We start from the raw sequence: 20,844 nt of genomic DNA, 5'->3' as shown, positions 1-20,844 counted from the left end.
CAATTTCAATATCTGCCTATTTTCTTTTTTGTCCCCAGCTGATTTAACTCTCCATTTGTGGTCTGTAAAAGGATTTATGGTATCTCGAAATGAGCTTCTTAGACAAGATTTCTGAAAATCGCCTTAGGATTTTGAGACTACAAATGGTCTAGCCTACTTGACATACGAGGGAGTGAAGGGGCCTTGATAAAAAGGATGCCTCAGTGGCCTGAACAAGGGTGAGGGTCAGTGGTGCGATATACCAGACATATTCTGTGTGGATGAACAAAACTTGAGAGCATTCTTTTTTTATATATTCACTTGGTTTCCTACAAGGCGCAATGCAGGAATTAACCTCTATGTGCGCATGGAAACCCGCTTCAAGCAGATATCGCAGCAGCTAATAAAATATTCTGTCCATTAACGATTCTTCATATTCGCCCATTTTGTCGGTCCTTCACCTCCCATTCGTAACTTCACGGGCCTAAGTATATATTCGCGGACTCACACTGGTGTAAACGCATGTACCAAAGTAGACGGCAAGCATCTGCCTCAGGTGCAGGAGCGGAACACTTCGTGCACTAGACATTGTCCCTACATGATTTATCTGCGGTACAAGAGATAGCAGGTGCAAGGAGGAAGTCTCCGGATCGAGACTTCCTCCCCATTGATAAAATATTTCAAAGTCATTTACGTCCAGAGATATCGACACAAAAATAAAATAAACTCGAAAAATGCCTTTTTCGGCAAGCTATTGAGTGATAAAATTAGCACGCGTTATTTTTACACACCGCGGACTCTGATAAGCGTTGCCGTGTATACTTTACCCTGGTGGATGGCGCCTGTACTTCCTCTTAAAACAGAAGTGTTGTAAAATCCTGACATTCTGAGCCACGGTAGCTCAATTGGTAAGAACACCACATGCGTTATGCAAGGACCAGGAATCGTTGCCAACCTGCAGCAAGTTGTTTCTTCATCCAGTGTCATTTCCATAAATTTATTATTCTATTATTTCAATTAGTAATTACAAGTAGTGTTCTATATGTTGTCCTTGGTGTCTTTTATTGTTGGTTTCTTATAACACGATATATATATTAGGTAGTGTAAAAATGTACGTATGTTCTCCTTCGGGTAATTCTATTTCTGTTCCGGTAAAAACTGATAATACCTGCCTGCTATAAAACTTTTTCTTCCCTTAGGCTCCAGAAACAAGTTGTTTCGAATGTGCAATGTTCCTCATTTTGGGCCGTTTTACCTCTTGTTGCTAATACTGCCTTGCGCATGATAATGACACCATCACGGTAGCAAGGTTTGCTTTGTCCTACTTTACTTCATGCAAATTTACCAGCATGGCGAAGGCGGAAAATATTGCCCGACACAGTAACACGTGCAGCTGCTTATGTAGCCTGTACCTTTCTTTTTGATGGTATAACTATATAACTAAAGCGTATCACTATATATATATATATATATATATATATATATATATATATATATATATATATATATATATATATATATATATATATATATATATATATGAAGGAGGCCTGAGGGCTACATAGTGGCACGAACACTATTTTCTTTATTCTTTTTCATCCACTCTTTCATTCCCCATTTTACAAATGACCGTCACACAAAACACGTATAATATATACACAATGGATGATGATGATGATGATGATGATGATGATGATGAAAAAACGTTTATTTGCTCTATTTTACAGTGATTTTTGCGGCTTCAGATGGAGTCTTCTATCTTCTCTTCAGGGTCGGTTAGTGACTTTGTCCGTGGAGTCTTTATTTAGGTATAGTAGCACCTGCAAAAAGAAAGCAAATGCATGAGTGCTGCCAAGTCATTTACCACAACTTATTATAATATGTTTTTAAAAAAAAGTTTTCATCGCACACAGTTCATAGTAAGTACCTTGCATTTCTCAATATTTTCACATCGTTTACGTGGTTGTGTGTCCCCGTCAGCTTTTTGTATACTGATAAGACACACTGCTACAGTGGAGCGATAAGGTATTCTAATATTTATAAATTTTCACTGTTCTAGGAGAGTTTAAGTTCAGTAGCTCTTACTTAAATACAAGGAACGGGGACATTCTTTTATTGGCTCACATAAAGGCCATTTTGATGAGGTTTATTGCAAATGAAAGAAAAGGTTAAAATTTATTAGCTACAGCAAATGACTTTTCCGTTTACGTCAGACATTTGACCAAATATTGTTCTATAGCGCAAAATTTTTTAAGAAAGAGAATGCCTATCATTTACTTTTCATTACTTCAGCCATACAAAACGATATCATAGATATGTAATCTACACGAATTTCGCCTAAGGGGAACAAAGCTTGTGTATTCGTGTTGAATTTTTGTGAATCTGAATATTACCTACACAACTAAAGAATATACCATTAATTTGTGCCATCGACTTTGCTAGACCCATTGTAAACGTTGTAACAATTTTACATAAGATGTAAATTTATCGATCGCTTTTATCAACCTGAGATGTGAACCCGAAGCGAGAACCATAATTGAACCTGAATTATAGCAGTAACTGGACCCGGACTGATATAATTAGAACGTGATTGAATCGAAACTCAGCTTAAAGAAAAAAGTAATATTAGTAATAATACCGGTTACCGGTTCAATACAAAACGATTCAAATATATAGCGTGCGAATGTAGATAAGCGCTATTTCGAAATGATAACATTTCAGTGGGCGCGCCTAAAGATGCGACCGCTACGTCTCGCGAATTAAGTTATGAGAGAGAAGAACTGTTTCGGCCGGTACAGTGTGTTTATATGTGTGTGTTGGTACTGTTCTCCCACCTATGCAAAGCACTTGCCCTTTTGAACTTGACCGTGCCAATTGCGTTCTGCTGCCGAAACGTCCTTTTAAGGGCACCGGGGAACTACTGTTTCTGTTGAAGCTCCCAATTAAGCCGTTGAATCGTATCGCCGCTACACTCGATAAGCGGTGAAACGCACACGCCAGCACACAGGAAACTCACCGGGCGAGGGGCAGCTCGCTAGCGATTGTGCCACATTTTTGCCATGCGAACTGGGTATGTCTCGTAAGCGTTAACTCGGAGTCTTGCTTTAGAAGTCAGACGTGGCCTTATTGTACGAGATGGGCAGCGTGGTGAGAAGTAAGGGAAGTGGGCGTCGAATCGAGTGGACAGTTAGGTTGGTTGAATTATCGCTTATCACTCCTGCTCAGCTGTCGGTCAACATTTCCTCTTTTTTCTTGTCTTTCTGTAATGCATGTGCTGCCTGGACTGAGCGTCGGTGTTGTTGGTTTCCGCTCAATGTGACGGCTGCGCACGGCCATACTGCGTACCTACGCTTGCACCAAATTGTGTTGTGGTTGGTGCTCCGCTTGCATCTGAGAAGCATCCTGTGCTTCGAAATGCTCAGTGTCTAGCGCTACCTCTGACAATTGGGGGGTGGCCAGGTAATGTAGCAGGGCTTTCCTGCGTCATTGTTAACTTGGGGTCATGTTATTTTATGATTTCTTAACGCCGAATTCGGTTCCTGTTTTGCTTAGGAGGCAAGTCGGCGAGCATGCATCGCGTTAGCAAGATACATTTAAAGCGCGAAAAAAGAAAGATTTATTCGGGGTGTCTTTTTTAAAGTATATTATCATTTCAGGCATTATTTATTTTTACGCGAGGTACATTCAGCTATACATTTCATGATGGCTCTGCGTGTACCTTAGCATGCTATCTTCAGTACTGATTTGCGAACATTGTGACGCACAAAACATAGGGGGCTTTGTTGGTATGTTCAAGACAAGTTCATGTTCTCTTATTATAAGATTGTCGCTTGTAATGTATATGCATGTGTGATAACAATATATTAAGTTTGTGTTTTTATTGTTTTATATATTCATCAGTTTCATTTTTTGTGTGCAGTAATATGTGGCTTTATTGCAATGTGCAACGTACGAAACAAACGTTACTGTAATTAAGCTGTGACCATAGGAAATTGAGCTTACAAATTCAGGTGCTACTATGCCTCGGAAGACTATTTTATTCTAAGACTGTGTGGGTATTCAAGGTAATAAATAAGAATACAATTGTCCTTGCATTCCATTCCTTCTGAATTCTATAATCTACGAATAAAAGATGTCTGATGTGCATTTTGTTCGAATACAATGAGGGGCAGCAACAGCTCTTGCGGTGTACATGAAGAAACACCGGTAAAAATAAGGACCCGTCAGACTGATTCTGGCTTAGCCGAACTGAAGTCGTTGCGAAGATGACTAAGTTGCTAAGCAAGCAGATGGAGGAATTCACTTCTGCACGAAAAGTTGCCATCAATTGCTAAGGATGTCCCGTCTCATGCAGCCTATGAATTCGCCTACGACTCCGTCTAGAGAAAGCAATTTGTTATTTGAACAATATCGCCTTTTTTGGATTCTTACAAAACAATTCAGGGCACTGTAGAATTGCACTTAGCTTTCTAAACGGGCACTACATGACTAGATGCATTTGGGCGAGCTATTTCTTTCTTTTTCTTCAAAACTTTCGTTGTCACCTTCAACCGAATGTAATCTAACTATGATGCGGAAGGTCCCTCAGATACTGTAAATAACATTTTTGTTGCCGTACAGGACACACAAAACAATTCAATTTACAGTGTTTTACAAACTGCAATACTCCATCTTCCTTTTAATAGTCAACGACTGGTCTTTTCAGATAATCGCGTTCGATTTGTTTTTAAAAATTTTGCTCTTTGAACACTTGAGTTAGAAATTTCATTTTTGCTCGTGCTAAGTATGGATGAGAATACAAATGCGGCAGAAGCCATCTCGAAATGAAAATAGGCTGTAACGCGTTTACCACTGAATCAATATAGCAACGGAACATAGCGCCACCATCCAAATAAGTTATCTACGAGGGGTTTACCGCAGTGGGACTGCTTGTTCGCGCTTCGGTAACAGCACTCAGCGCCATCTAGCGTTACAACCATGAAACCTGCGCATAGCCTGCGAAGTGCATGGCACGTCAATGCGTGCGAACGCTTTGAACTGTTCCTTCGCTTTCCGCACACCTAGTGACACATACACAGAGGTACAAGTTGGCAAGAGCCTCATTGGATAGTGGCTCATGCTCAGTGCATTAAAGCGTTGGCGTAAAAGACGTTCATTGAAAACGGCACACACCCAGTGCATTTGTGGCGCAGCCTGCTAAAGTTTTGGACAGCCGTCCACGGAAAACATTTGTGACTGGGTTTTTGATTCCGTTCAGCATCAAATAAATTTAAGGGGATTCTTTTAATTACTGTAAAATCGCACACACCTACTGCCACGTACCCAGTCAACCAAGTTGGCCTCTGCGAGGTTCAGTGAATGTCATTACAAACTGAGCGGCACAAGCTTAGTGCTCTATGTCGGGGTCATAGAGTCAATGGAGAGCGCTATGTACCCACTTCCGCAAAGAGTGGTATATGGGTATACATTATCGCACACTCAACTACCCAAGTCAGTCCGGTGGTTCCTTTCCAACCCAGTTGCCGTATGCGCTATCCGTAATGACGGATGCGCTATCCGTGCGACCAAGCACTACCAAGCGACCAAGTTGAAATGTTTACGCATGAAGGTTACCTAGGAATCAGAAGCTTGCAGTACTTCACGTGCACGTTCACGCAATGCATAAGTTAAGCAATCAGCAACGACATAGTGCAGGACATGTTTCGTAACCCCCGACTGCATTTTCCGTTTTTATGATTTGTTGAGCAGTGCACCCAATTACCGCCACAGCGGAAAAGCATTTGTGTGAGCCCCTGACAAAGGGTTAAGAATACTGAAAAATTAAATATGCCTTTACAAAAAGTCGCACCCATTCTATGAATTGCGGCAATCGATGTACGTCGTGGCTTCAGGCGGCAAAGCAAAATGTTCATGTTGAAAGACACGGCTGAGTCAGTAAACACGTAGGATACAAACTGGCAACGTCGCCCGCGACATATAAATGCTCGTTTTGTCCTGCTGACACTTTATGACTAGCATATATCAATTCGAATAATAAAGGCACTACATCTGGTTTACCGTAAACCCAATGCCGGGTCCATGGGTGTTCCCGCATTTCGCCCATATCGAACTGCAGTTTCGGAATTTCGGTATGACCGCTTCACACTGATATTCTTTTGAAGCATTTACAGGGTGAGAACATCCGATTATTGTTCGCTGTTTACATTTTCGAAACCACGGGCAATGATAGATTGTACTAATACAACCACCGTGGTAGCTTAGCTGCTAAACCCTTGCGCCACTACGCATGAGGTCGCGAAATCCCAGCCGCAGTAGGCGGAATATGGTCATCTGGCCTTGGCTCGTACAAAGCGTATAGGTGGTATGCGATTTAACTGTGCTTTTAGGTGCATAAATGTGTTGATGCCGAAGCATCAAATTGCTAATCGAGCGAAAAGGCCGATGTCTCTAGCAGCGAAACGGCACCTAAATTTCTATTGGCTGTGACGTCACGGCACGAGCGCGCCTGAACGGAGCAGAGTGGTTGAAATGGAACACCTGCTGACGCACTAGCGCGCCAGGTGTTGCGTGAGGGGAGAAGGCATAGGCGCGATGCACGTCACCCCCGCTATTAGAAGCTTGTGCCGTGAGCCCGTTCTTTGTCCGAGCAAGCTCTCGCCTGCGTTCTAACTGCGCCTCCCTGAGGACAAATCAAGCATCTCAACGCGCTCGCTTACCCACGAGGAGTTCATTACACGGAGGAACACTCAGCAGCGTTCAAGCGGCGTACATTATCCTATTAAGAAGACAATGCTGGGGCGCTATAACGTAAAGCTATTCCAAACTTTTCTATTCCAATTCTGCAGTCAGCCCTCCGCAATTGGTCAGAAACTTCTTTGAACCACCTTCATTCGCATCTTTGTCACGCGATGTCATGGAAACCACGATGGCTCCCCATCTGATAGGACGCGTACGCATTGATTATGCATCACTGCATTGAACGAAAGAAAAATAGTTATTCCTGATTCGGCGCCTTTTCGCCATTAGCCCTCAGCTATTTGTCAAAGGTTTTCGGGCTGCACCCACTTCACCTGCCTATCACGCGACGTCACGAAACCTCGAAAACTCACCGCGTCAATAGACATGTACGCTTTGAAGACGCAATCCTGTGCCCAACAGAACAGAAGTTTTTTTTCTTTCTGAACACGCTCAGGCTGCCCCGTCCCCAAAGAAATAAAAGATGGCTGCCGCCGATTGCTGAGGAACTGGCAACTTGCTCCTGCCGGAGTGCACGGGTTTATTTGCGTATAATAAAGCTTTTTGCGTGGTCGTGTAAAGTTTTCGAGCACTTACGGAACGTTTAGAGCTCGTTCTGCCAACTCTTCTTTGCTGAGAATCCGTTTGAGTGCCATTTTTAAGGTTCGTTGCATGCCGCCGCGATTTTCCACCAACCAACTCAAGCTAAGTCATGGGAAAGCGCACCAATAGCAAACGCCGGCGCCACCTTCTTCATCCGGTTATCGATTTTCAGGGCGCTGGCTTGGCCCCATCAAATCCATCTCAACTTGAACGTCCTCTTCAGCTAATCTCAGCCATTTAGATAAGACAAGCCGCTCATTGTAGGCAATGTTCTTTGTTCTTAAAGCAAACAAAAGTGACCGCCTAGGAACGAGGAGGGTGTTTGATTGGTCTCTTCAGACAACCCTGCTGGTCACCGCCCGGTGCCTGCGTCAGTGGTTACGCAAGTGTGACGTCAGGGGATTGGAATAAAAACATATTGGAATAGTTTTACCTCATAGGGACCCGTATCTCAGCAATGCACCCGTCTGCTTACGCGGGAGGCAAATAGCACAGTGATAATTTTTCTCTAAATTATTTGAGAATGTAGCGCGAATTGGTGCGTTGGACAATTACGGCCTCTGCGCGCTCTTTTCAGGGAGAACATAATTCGGCATAAAATAGCAATAAAAGAGAAGTACGCTGCCTGTTTGTTCTTCCGACGCATATTGAGTAGAGTATACTCGAGTTCGCCTATGCCCATTTTTTTTATGGCTATAGCAAGCTTTTAAATGTCCCTGTGGCTGATAGCAGATTTATAATCCGTGATTGAAGGTTCTCGATGAGACAGCCATAACACCCACAAAAAATAAAGTTGCGTAACAACATACACAAGATAATTACACTGATTGACCTTACAGCAAGTACACTGGCGTACATCCGTACATTCTTCAATGAACGAATTGTAGCTATAGTTAGTTGGCAAGACATATCCACCTGGAACGAACTCTGAGTATGCCACCTGTTTTGAAAAACTAATTTTCACTATCCCACGAAATGCGTTTGCGTTCTAGTTACTTTAGTGCTATATTGCATAAAACAGTTGTTTCCTTAAACAGTAAGTACAACAGCAATGCGTTTTACAGCAAGTTTGACGTCGGACATCTCGAAACAGATGCCACCGTCAGAATTCGTTGCAAGTGTATTGCGATCTCACTAGCTACAGTTCGTAGACGGAAATATGTTGAGTGTTGTGAATAAATAAACGGTTAGTTATTAGAAATGTTATTGATTCAATTAAGATTTTTGTTCTTAGAAGCAATGACCACCTTATTAAGTACTGTAAAGCTCAAAGATTAAAATTGTGTCATCTGCTACAGACAACCTTTCCTTGAAATTTGGTGCAGCCATAAACACCTTATGTACTTCTTATGCACAAATAATCTATAACGCCACGTTGACGTCTTGGGACGTTTTTCTTGACAATCTGTATTTGCCACAAATTTCGCCCTCTAAAGGTGTATCCGACTAATAGCTTAGAGGTCTAGCAATTTAACAGATGCTCATACGGACCTGCTTACTGTGCACCCTCTTTCCCAGAATAGCCTGATTGCACTTCCCGATTTAGTAGAAACATAAAAACTTGTTCCTTACCCCATTATTAAAACTTGCGACCTTGATGCGAAGCACTGAATAGATATGCAAGGGCAACGGAGGTGAAATGTTTCTCGTTCACGGAGTAAAAGTGCGCCTACTTGACATGAACCTGTAAAAAAAGGAATTCCGTGAGAACCGGATTCACGGCTTATGTCGGCCATAATGCGATTATCATCGAAGCAATGTAGCAATGTAACATTATACTTTACCACACAGAATACCGAAACAGCACATGAGCTAGCGCGACTTCATGGAGTAGACGCTGCTTACCAGTACGCATTTGAAAAGTGAATTCCGACGACCTGCCTAGGGCAGGTCGTCGGAAAATATTGTGACTAAGAATACGCAGTAGGGCATTGCGGCTCTTGTACGTTTGGCGGCGTGCGCACTCCTTTGCGAGGACTGCAATATCCCAATGCATTCCCGGCCAGTACATAATTTGGTTAGCTTTCGGCTTCATTTATTCGCCTGCGTGCGCGGCATTTAGAAGGCGGACTACCATCTTTCGCTTCGCTGGTGAAATCACGAACTTGCTGTTTTTTAACCGGAGACCGTCTTTTACTTGAAGTTAATGGCGGCAGTTTCAGCACGTTGCCACGTTGCATGAGGTTTTTTTGCTTGCTATATGGCTAGTACCTGCGTGCTCAGTTGTGTAATTCTCTCCTGACGGCATCTTTGATTGTTCCTTTACAAATTTCCTTCGGTTACCAGTTCTATTCTGAAAGCAGAGACAACGTAGGCTTGGAAATCTAACGATTCGTCGTTCAGCTCTGCTTTCTTCAGAAAACATGGCAGTACATCTGCCAGGAGCCGCTCTATAGCAGGTTTGTAGGTCACCTTGTTGGGAAATCTTAAAAATGCGAGCCTCATGCGCAGTAGTCGTGATGGGCACTCGCACTGTGGTTTTGAATGTATGGGCTCTAGTGGGCGTTGGTAGGATTCACTGATGGCCTGTAGGTCCCACATCGTTATAGAGCCACGCATTATTTTTGTTCATTATACGCAAATAAATCAATTTCACTCTGGCAGCTCTGAGCTTCCAATGCTACAGTGATCGTTGGACAGCCATCTTCTCTCTTTCAGCTTTGTTCGGCGAACTGATACACGCTTATTAGTACATGCAAGAATATTGACGCAGCCTGAAAAATTTTCATCAGCAGCGTTTGGGTAAAGGGGGAACATGCGCACAATGGGAATACATTATTGGGCACGCATAATCAGTTCGTGCACATGTTACGAGATGGCCAGTTTTTTCGGCTTCTGTGACACCTCGCGTGAGCGGTAGGCGCAGTGGGCGTTGCCTAACGTTTTTTTTTTTTTGAGGCGAAGGCGTTTCTAGGCTCAAGGTGAAGTTTGTGTCAGCAGACCTGACCGCCGGAGTGTCCGCCGGAGTGTCCGCCGAAGCGTCATCACACCATATGAAGACAGATAAAAGACAGAGTAAAGCATCAAAAAGAATTGGTAGTGACAGCTAGTGATTGGTAACGTTGAAATAGAGATTGGTACATGGTAATAATGGCTACTAATGATTTGTAATACCTACTGATGACTCCAAACTCACCAATATGACTACTGATGACTACTGATGGCAAGGATATGACCAACATCTCTAACGACGGCTCGTAATGACCACAATTGATTACAAATGGCTAGAAATGCTTAATAGTGAGTAGTAATGACTAATAATGACTGAACTAACTTGTAATGACCAGTAATGACTACGAAAGGACCAATATATTTAACGACAACTTGTAACGACTACAATTCAATATAAATGACTAACACGCTTCCTAATTACTAGAAATGACTAATAATGACTCAACTGACTGGTAATGATTACTAATGACTATGATATGACGAACATGTGCAACGACGGCTTGTAATCACCACGATTGATTGCAAATAACTAAATATTCTTAGTAGAGAGCAGTGATGACTAAAAGAAATAGAAAGAGAAGAGGCAAAGAGAAAGGCAAATGATCAGAGGAGGAAGGGTAGGCTTTCACCATTCACCTCTTAAGGTAGATCTTAGGAGACCCTGTAATTTTTTGGCCCATCGTGGAGGCCTAATTCGCAATATATATATATATATATATATATATATATATATATATATATATATATATATATATATATATATATATATATATATATATATATATATATATATATATATTAGCAGATTACCAATATCTTTAGGTATAGCGGCCCACGTCTTGTCATTCTCGGCTCCGGTAACCTTTGCAACGTCGCTGTGTCAGTGGTGCGCAATGGGTTATGGGAGCAATGTTCGCAGAAACGCCATCGCTAGACAAGGAACAAAATGGATGGTGAGGCGGCTTGCTACAATAGTTCCAGCCTCAACGCTTATGTGCGCACTCCGTTAATGGGCTGTTGCTTGGTCAGGCAATGAGCGGCGTTAGTTTCTTCAAATGGCTTTTGTCACCATCTCTGTTGCGTTGCCAGGGAGCACAGTTGCGCAGCACTTTTGATCTGAAATAATGAAACGGCCCATTCAACGAAGAGCCCGGCGTATGTAGCTGTGAAACGCAGCTAAATTCCCGTTAGTTGCGACGCCACATCTGGTGCACGCTTTGGTGGAGTAGAGCAGGCTAATAGGTCCGCCTCTGCCACGCTGGCGGGCCAGGTATTGTGGGAGGAGAGAGGGCATCGCCGCGAGGCCACGTCACCCTCCTCCTGGCAAGCCTGGGTTATCGGCGCTTTCCTTGTCTACTCATGCTCTCGCCTGCGTTCTATCGTCGCCTCGGTAATCACTGTAGGAAAATTATTGCATATAAAATAGAATACACTCGAAAGGAAATGCGCTGGTGGTGTTGAGTTTCAAACGTCCAATCCCACGATTAGAAGCCGATTGGTTTCAGTATTAATATATTTCAGTATTTGTTCACTATAACCTAAAGGCCCTCCACTGGAGAGTATTACATCGCGTAGTCTAGCCCACTAGGTATTACCTAGTGGGCTAAACCAGCACCTCTTTAGATATCAGGCGTGTGCAGTCTGCTTTATAAAAATCATGCTACTTGGACCAAAATTTCCACTGCCATGCCTGGCGAAATTGGTGACCTCAAAATTACCGCGGCTTACTTAAGATTGCCAAATTATATTCCCCGACAACCGCGCAAGGTAGCATGAGGTAACGGTCGAAGTGCACCGCCTTTTGATATCTAGGAGGCACTTGTCAAGGTCCTTAACACGCTCGCCTAACAGAGAGGAGTTCATAACTTGAATGACCAGTCAGCGGCCTTCAAATGGACACTAATGTTTTCGCATTCACGACTCAAAAGAAGTTGAGGAGGAGGGGGGTACTGGATGCCATGGACAACCCATCACAACGAGATCTTTGAAAAAGCAGAGGCCTGGCTGCTCGTATCGGCGCTCGTATCGTGTACTTCCTCTTGTCTTTCGTCCTGGTTGCGCAGCGCACCCTTACGAACATGGACTACCACTAGAGCAAACAAGCATGGCTGACGTCCAAGCTAACGGGTCAACGAACACCATCGCAAATGGCATCAATTAAGTCAGCAAGAGGCCAAGGCAGCATAGCTACTGAATGCCGGAACCACGCATATTTTCAGGTAAAATGGATGAAGACATGGACGAGTGGCTGAGGCAGTCCGGAAGAGTAAGCCGCAATAACGGGTGGAGTACGTCAGCGTAGCTTGTGAACTTTGTATTTCTTTCTCGCACGTACCGCTCTACTCTGGTTCGACAAAAATTAGCCTGTGCTCACCACTTGGAAAGCTTTTGTACAGGAATTGGAAGCCTGCTTTCGTGACTGGAATATTAAAATAAAGAAGTGTAACGCGCACTCTTACGAAGAACCCAATTTCCTGGCGAGACGTGCACAACATATATTGAAGAAATATTGAAGCTGTGTGGAATTGTAAACGTGAATATGTCCGATCAAGTCAATGTGGTATACCTGTTAAAAGGCCTCGCTGAAGGCGTCTGCAATTTTCTCATTGATAAAAATCAACACTCCTTCCAAATTCAGGCAAAAATGTCGCGCGTTCGACTCTCTTACGTCTCCGAGGACCTTACCGAATTCGGGTGTTGGAACAGCGCCACCACAGCTGCAAGTATGCACGTCGCTGCATGCGATGACATCACCTCAATTCTGCGTTGATTGGTTCAAGATAAGCTAGCAGGACTACAGGGAGTAGACGCTGATTGTCAGTACACATTTGGCGGGTGAATTTCCGAACTTCCGTAATTCTGGTTGCGAGAACGTCGCATCGAGCGCTGACCTCCATCTGAAGAACTATAGTGAGACAACACGAGCTTTCACTCCGTCCCGGGGAATCTCAGTCACCGCCAGTCCTCACCAGTCCTTCGTCATGCTGCGGAGTAGAACCCAATATTACCCAACGCCACATATTCTTGTGGAATACTCGATGCCGCAACAGGCTAATGCGGAATCATACCCGGCGTCACGCGTACCTGAACCATTTTGTTTCGACTGTGACCGACCTGTCTGTTAGGCCTATGCTTCCTGAGGAGATATTGCGCACGACTGTTGCCGCCACCCGCAGCGAGCTCCACGTTTTTCAGCGTATCCTGCTCGTGTACACGAAGGCATACCCGCGCCCCCTTGAGTCCATCCTCTGCGGCAATAGTTGAGGTACCGATCGCGCGATGAGTCCCCTTTCTCTAAGTGCAGGTTTACACCGCCACTGACCCGATTGCCACGTTCGCCATCCCGACATCATTTTTTGTCGCTTTCCCGGCCGCAGCTGGGAAACTAGGTGGTTCGGCCGGGTTGGCCCGCGGCCGGATTGGCCGCGGGACGATCAGACTCGCCAGTTCCTCCATCCTGTTGTGCTAAACAACAAGGTGCGTGTATATATACGTTGTAGATACTATTGCCCTTGACGATACTGGTGCTGCTATTTCTGTTATGAGCTGTCAATTCAAAGATTGCTTAGCACAGAATGTTATGTTCGCGTGGGAAAGCAAGAAAACTTTTCATGGAGTTGGAGGTGAAATGCAGGGCGTGGTTTGTGTTTGGTTTTCGTTGCGATTGGATGACAGGGCTTTGGGGCCGCGTTCTGTAATGGCACACACAAGTCATGATGTTGTTTTAGCCATAGATTTTTACGTGAATGCATTGCTACATTTGACTGTGCGACTGAAGAGATTTTACCACATAGCACGTTGCATTCGCCATACTTGATGATTTTCAGACAGATGAAGCCGACATGTTATCGCTAACTCAAGATATGTTTCTGCTTGGTCGCACAGCCATGTCTGTTCCCCTGTGTTCATCACGTGTCCAGATGGGATCATGCAGCCATCTTGCCGAGCTAGACCATAACACTGTAAACAAGAATGTGCTCGTCCCTTGATTTGTTGTTCAAGCCATCGATGGGCGTGCTTTCTTGTAGTCAGTAAACACTTCTACGGAGTTTGTTGCCCTGCCTGCCGGACTTAAATTGGGAACATTTGAAGAACAATCCAGAATTGATGAAAGAACAGTTTGAGCATCTTCAGACATCAGGCGACCATTGATCAACTATTCCAGTCACTAAACTCAGACATATGATACGTCATTGTCGTCTTCGGAGATCAATGTACCCCAACGAGTGCTTGACTGCTACACATCAGCCCTTGATTTTCCTAAAGGCGAGCGTTGTAGGACGTTACCGGAATCTCACATGCACCACAGCATCTACGAAAGGCAAGCGGCTTCGATACGTCCAAAACCCTAATGCGTATTTCCCGCGGAAAGAAAAGGGACCGATGAACAGGTCAGCCACATGCTGAACAAAGGCTTAAGGAGTCTTGTAGTCCTGGAGCAGCTCCTGTAATAGTGAAAAAGACAGCTAAACTCATACGCATTTTGTAGCAACAACCACCGCCTGTGTGCCGTCCCAAACAAGGACGTGTACGCCTTCCGCGCATTGACGACTGTTGACGGCCTTCCCACCGCTTCTGTACTTTTCGTCCATTGATCTCCGGTTCGGGTACTGGCAGATGCCGACGCACCCGTCTGACAGAGAAAAGACCGCTTTGGTTATGGCTGACGGACTCTTTGAATTTACCCTAATGCCGTTTGGCTTATGTAATGCCCCGGCAACCTTCAAGCAATATATGGGCTTCTTCCTCCGCGGTCTCAAATGGGAAACTTGCATGTGGTCTTTAGATGGGGCGCATATTTTCGGCCGAAAATTCCACGAGTAAAACCAGCGGCTCGGCGTTCTTTCGGACTGCATCCAACACGCTGGCCTCATTTTAAGCTCTGCAAAATGCTTTTCGGCGAGCGTCAAGCCATCATGCTGAGATATCTCGTCGACAAAGACGGTGTACGGCCAGACCACAAAAACATTTCTGGTTTTCACCAATTTAGGCAGCGGAAAACAGTGTAAGCTCTAGGAAGTTTCATGTTCCTTTGCTCTTATTTTCGCAGGCAAATTAAAGGCTTCGCCCAGCTTGCTTGTCCAAAGAAAGACCAACTTCGCAAGGACATTCCCTATATATGGTCTGCTCAGTGCGAGACTGCTTTAGAGCAGTTGAAGCTCATGCTCCCCTCTGGGCCACTTTTTTACCATTTCGATCCATAGACGTTCACCGAACTGCTTACTGATGCAAGTGGTGTGGGAGTTGGTGCTCTGTTTGTCCAGTTATACGACGCCCGCTAACACGTCGTTGCCTACGCGAGTCGTACTCTGACGAAACCAGAGAGCAATTATACAGCCACTTAGCTGTAATTTCTTGCTGTTGTTTTCGCCATCCACATGTTGGGACCATAATTGTACCGCCGCCATTTCAAGAATGTTACCGACCATCATTATCTCTGCTGGCTCCTTTAATCGCATGACGTAGCTGGCCGGTTTGTTCGGTGGGCCTTACATATACAACTTTTCCGTGGCCTACAAGAGCGGTGGACGCCACACAGACGCCTTCTGCTTATCTATTCTTATCTCTCTGAGAAAGGGCACGGATAATGACTATTTCGACGACTGCCTAACTAGAATCTCATCTGACTTTCCGGTCTTCACCATCTTCAAGAACTAGCAATGGCATGACCCTTCACTAAAGCCTATTATTGATACGACCCAGAGATCTGGATCGACTGTGCCATTTGTGAATCGCGATGGTCTGCTATAGCAAAATAATTAGTTTAACAATATTAGACTGCTCCTCGACGTCCCAGACAGCTTGCGCCTTGCGGTACTTCGGGCCATGCAAGACGAGCTTAAATCTGGGTAACATGGATTCGGTCGAACTCTCCATCGCCCCCGATAACGTTTCTATAGGATTCGATTTTAGAATAAAACCAAGCAGCATGTCCCCAACTGTATTTCAACAGTAGGTCCACGCCAACGCCGCAAACAATAATCTACGGCTCCTGCAGGAACTCTGCAACCAGTTAGACCGGCGACTTAGCCTTTCGAGAAAGTGGATATAGGTTTACTCGGTTTTTTTTACCAAGTCTTGCACCAGCTGCCACTGGATAATTGTGTGCGTGGATTATTTAATACGTCGTGCTGGAACGAGGATACTTGTTTCAGCTACGGCATCCGACGTTTCAGGGTTTCTTCTGCATTCGATTATCCTCCGCCACGGAGATACTCTGACGTCTTCCGAGTCGACCGCTGACGTCGTGGAAGGATTACTACGCCTGTGTGGAACTCAATATCGCCATTCCTCGTCCTACCATCTGCAAAATATTGGTCTAAGTGAGTGCCGGAATGGCACCCTCGTCAACATGCTTCCAATGTATGTCTCAGCGGATCATAAGAACTGGGATGCAGTACCACTTTTCATCAAGAAGGCCTTCAACACAGGGCACGCACGTTTCCTTTTCCTCTACGTTGGCCATCTTCGAACCTTTCTCTACGCTATACTTGCTTTTCACGCAACGAATATTCTTCTGTCGCGCCGATATCCTGTCGCGCCGAACAATAACGGCTCTCCCGGCTGTGAACCCTGTCATCGCATGCTCATGCTAAAGCTCGCCCTAACACACTACATTGGACGTCAGATTCGACCCCGGTTACTTCGTGTGGCTTTGGAGAGCAGCTCGAAAAAGGGGTCTTTGGCAAAAGCTTCTTTCAAAGTATTCGGGCCCGTTGGTCATCCTCAAATGCTTGAATTAAATGAACTACGTCTTCGCTAAAGTTACAGCTAATAACCACCGTCCACACAAGACGCAAGTTATGCACGTCGCACGAGTCAAACCCTACGTCGATGTGCACACTGGCTCGCTTGATGAGTTTTGTCTGCTCCGTGGGAAAATGCACGGTTGCACTAGAGGAAAGTAGAAGCGGCGCGATGTTTTAGTTATCAGCTCTTCCGGGCCGTCCCATGTCTTCTCTGCCAATTTCACTATAAATAAATCCATTCCACATAAGTAGCAATATTTTTCGGTTGGATGCCGACTGGATATCCCGGCCAGCACCAATACATCTACAAGGGTCCAAAGTTATCTTATTTTCATATCAATATTGTCGTTCGACGAATAATTCGAACTTAACTAGTCAGCTTTTCCGCAGTACACCCTTGCTTCTTTGTGAAGCATAGGTGTTTTATCCCGTAAATCATACCAAGAATGGAAAGGGACAGCTATCACGCGACATAGTAGGTGTTCCATAATCATACGGGCGCGTACGCGCCTTCTCAGGTCACACTGAAAACACCTAGACTAGTATTAACTATAGCGGCAGCAATTCAGAGCTGTTTCTGTCATCGTTGTGTTGATTTCGCCCGCCATGCGTGCCTCATATTTGAGACTGTTAACCTTCCTTAATTATGCGCCCCCACACGCGCCGTGCATCAAGAAGCGGTGCAACGCCAGCTGTGCTTCCGGAAAGGTATACATATATATATATATATATATATATATATATATATATATATATATTCATATATATATGTATATGGCGAAACGAAAGGCGACAACATGAAAAAAAGAACGAAAGTGGTAAACGGGGGTCGTTTGAAGCACACAAAAGAGCCAAGTTCCATCTAAACTACCTGAAGCTAGCTCTCAATGCATGCCAATAAAACTATTAGGCGTTCATTTGCTCATATTGGGACCGAAAATGGTGCATGTGCGTGTGTAAATAAGGAACGCCTGCAATGTTCCGTAACAATGGCACCTTTCGCCACTAAATACCCTACACAGCATAGCAATGTTGTCAAGCGGTGAAAATAACGCAAAATGCAATACTGCCATTGAATGAACGACCTGTTTCGGCGTTTAGATTCTATTTTGTTTAATTCTACCTGCTAGATAATTTCACCGCTTTCTTTATTACCGTCAGTATTGAATTAACAGAAGTTGACCATACTTGTTTTTCAATTAGTCGGATTACTACATCACAAATATCGTATCGGGGAAAAGAGAGTCCAACATCTTAGCTCTCATAATCGTATGTTGTACCAGCCTTTTTTAAACTTTTGGATAATGTCAGATGGGAAGAAATAGAGATGAATAATTATGGGGAAAAGGCGGAGGGGTCAGCCTGATTAAGCTGGCTCTGGCGTACAACTCCACACCAGAAAAGGGGTTTGAATGAGAAATCAAATGTGAATGTTGGAGGGATCTGTGATAAAATTCAGGATGGGATCTGAGCAGTATGCTGTTTGGTGAAGCGTGTACGTGGACGCTTCACTCTGTAGGGGTTCAGGCTACTGCAGCGTAGCGTGACAGTGGTGATGACATCCACTATTTCCTCACCTATCCGTGCATTAGAGAGTTGCAATTTCAAGACTTCCATAATCGGCCGCCCAATGGTCTTGATGCCCCAGTGCTAGGAAGGTCTCGGGGCAATGTCTTTTATTCGGACATTCCGAGGTCTGTGTTTGCGAGAGCAAGCACCACCACGCATTCTAGTCTGCGCTTGCTTTTCTCGCTTCATGCAATCTTGACCTTCCTGCTTGATGCAGTCGGGAAAATCAACCGATTCACATCCAGCAGCTTCTATTCGTCTCGCGTAGTGGAAGCCAGGGAGCTCTCTTTTCTTACTACAGCTGTTTACCTGGACGACATGACCGCTTTCCCCGATGGTGCGCTGACGCTGTTGCCTCTGCATGTGACATACTGGTCTTGCTCCTTTCGTTCAATATTGTCGCCTCCTTTTTGTGCTTGGGACAACCTTTAGAATTTACCACCTGTGGTCCGCCGCAATTTTAGCATTTGTTTATCTTACTATACATTAGGATATGTCCTGGCGGCCTGCACCACAAAGGCAGGCCATCTGGCCTCTGTACATAACACATAGCCTAACGTTAGGCACTTGTGACGGTTGTTACGACTCGCTTGTGGGATGAAGAACTGGTGTGACGCCGCCAAAGGTACCGCAAAAGGCCGTACAATTAAGATACGCCGAGGCGCCCGGAACCGCTGAAAACCGTCTGAGAGGATGCAACGGCGGAAGGACGTTACCCTTTGCGCGCCCATTTTCGCCTCCTTCTCCATGGCGCGCACAACGCCCTGATGTCTCCTTAGGCTCGGCAGTGATGTCGCCTTTCAGCAGCCGGGAAGGCTATGCTTTCCGAGCGCATTCGCTCCTTGTCCTCCTCTTCCACAAGGAAAAGGCTGACGGTGTCTGGCTGTGCATGTGTGCGCGTCAGCGCCTTTTTCTCTGCTGGGCCAGTGGCGGTTAGAGAATCCGTTGAATTGGCTTTCATGTAGCGAGCGACGGTCGTTTGCCTGAAGGTCGTCTGCGCTCTCCTCACCGAGGGCATTGCAGGTACATTCAAAGACACCCCCTCCAAAGCACTTCGGCCCTCAGAAGACTTGAGAACAAGGTAGAGTGTGCGTCACTTTCCATCAGGAAGCTTGCAGAACTAACCACTCCGTAACGATATAATTAAGCATTATTTGTTATAGGGTACGTGGGTCTTCTCGCGCCTCTGCCTGGGCCCCTCCATATTGTTCAAGCTCCAGATCACTTGATCCACGCTGCCGCCACGGTACTAAAATACTTAGAACAATGGTGTACGCTCTTAACCTTTTAGATCGCTTCTGATCGCAATAGAAAATTTAAATTTGCATTCTATTTTTTTAAAGTACACTATTGCTGTGTAAGGTCAGTCAATGTATCCCGGACAAATTGTTGAGGTTACTTGAACCTTTACCACGGAAGGGTTGTATTAAACAGCATTTCGCCAGCGTGTGCGTGTAGGCTGCAACGCTGGGACAAGGAAAAGCAAAACACGGGTAAGAAGGTAAAGGGTGTAATACTTGTCAAAGCCTGGTGATATCTAAAATCGTTTTTGCGGAATGCTCTGTGTGATAGCCGGGTCATGGAGAAATTGTTTTCGAATTATTCTGTTTTCTGCCCTGAATAGACAGTGCATCTTCGCCGCTCTGTGGGACTTCATGATTTGGCTGTGTCGGGAGTAAGCTCTGTTTCTGCGCGCTTCTGTTTTCTTTTTCTTTCATTTTTTTCAATGTCAGGTCTCACTCTAATCGAAAAATGTAGTGCCCTGGATTGGGATTTCGCCTTGAGACTTTTCGTGCAGGTACCAGCTGCTGTACATGCGCTACACGCACGTCATTGTACCCCGTTCCTAACACATTTCATCATAAAGTAAACCATATTAGTAAAAAATATTTACCGTTAGCAATCGTCACATTGAATTTTATGTGAGAGCAACGATCCCCTTTTGTTTCTTGTACGCTCACGTACAAACCCAGTGCGACCAGTATCAGTGCAAGGCGCTTCACCATTCTCGTCTTCGTGTCTTAAGGCGCACGCTCTGAAAACGAAGCCCGAAAGTGACATTTATTTTTGAAGGTAAATTTCATGAAAGTTTCTGACGGGTCAAATTGCACTACATTTGCATAATCCGTTGAATTCACTTACACTAATTACTATAAGCATTTGGACCAATCAAGCAGCATCTTTAAAAGGCTAGCTTCCTTATTTGAGCAAACAGAAAAGAATGCTTCACTTAATACAGTTTCTTCCGCTCTCCAGC

General features: G+C 44.7%; 1 long non-coding RNA gene across 1 annotated transcript; it reads right to left on the bottom strand.

The window, feature by feature from the left end:
• Window positions 1–1,678: 1,678 nt before the first annotated feature.
• On the bottom strand, window positions 1,679–20,616 carry LOC142578018 (uncharacterized). Its single transcript, XR_012827131.1, has 3 exons — window positions 20,482–20,616; window positions 8,890–9,001; window positions 1,679–1,799 (listed from the first exon to the last, which is right to left on the bottom strand). It is a non-coding gene; the product is annotated as an uncharacterized LOC142578018 (long non-coding RNA).
• Window positions 20,617–20,844: the final 228 nt, after the last annotated feature.

Source organism: Dermacentor variabilis, chromosome 4 (genome assembly GCF_050947875.1).
Source record: "Dermacentor variabilis isolate Ectoservices chromosome 4, ASM5094787v1, whole genome shotgun sequence".
Taxonomy (NCBI): Eukaryota; Metazoa; Arthropoda; class Arachnida; order Ixodida; family Ixodidae; genus Dermacentor; species Dermacentor variabilis.
This window is presented reverse-complemented; position numbering and strand designations above follow the sequence as displayed.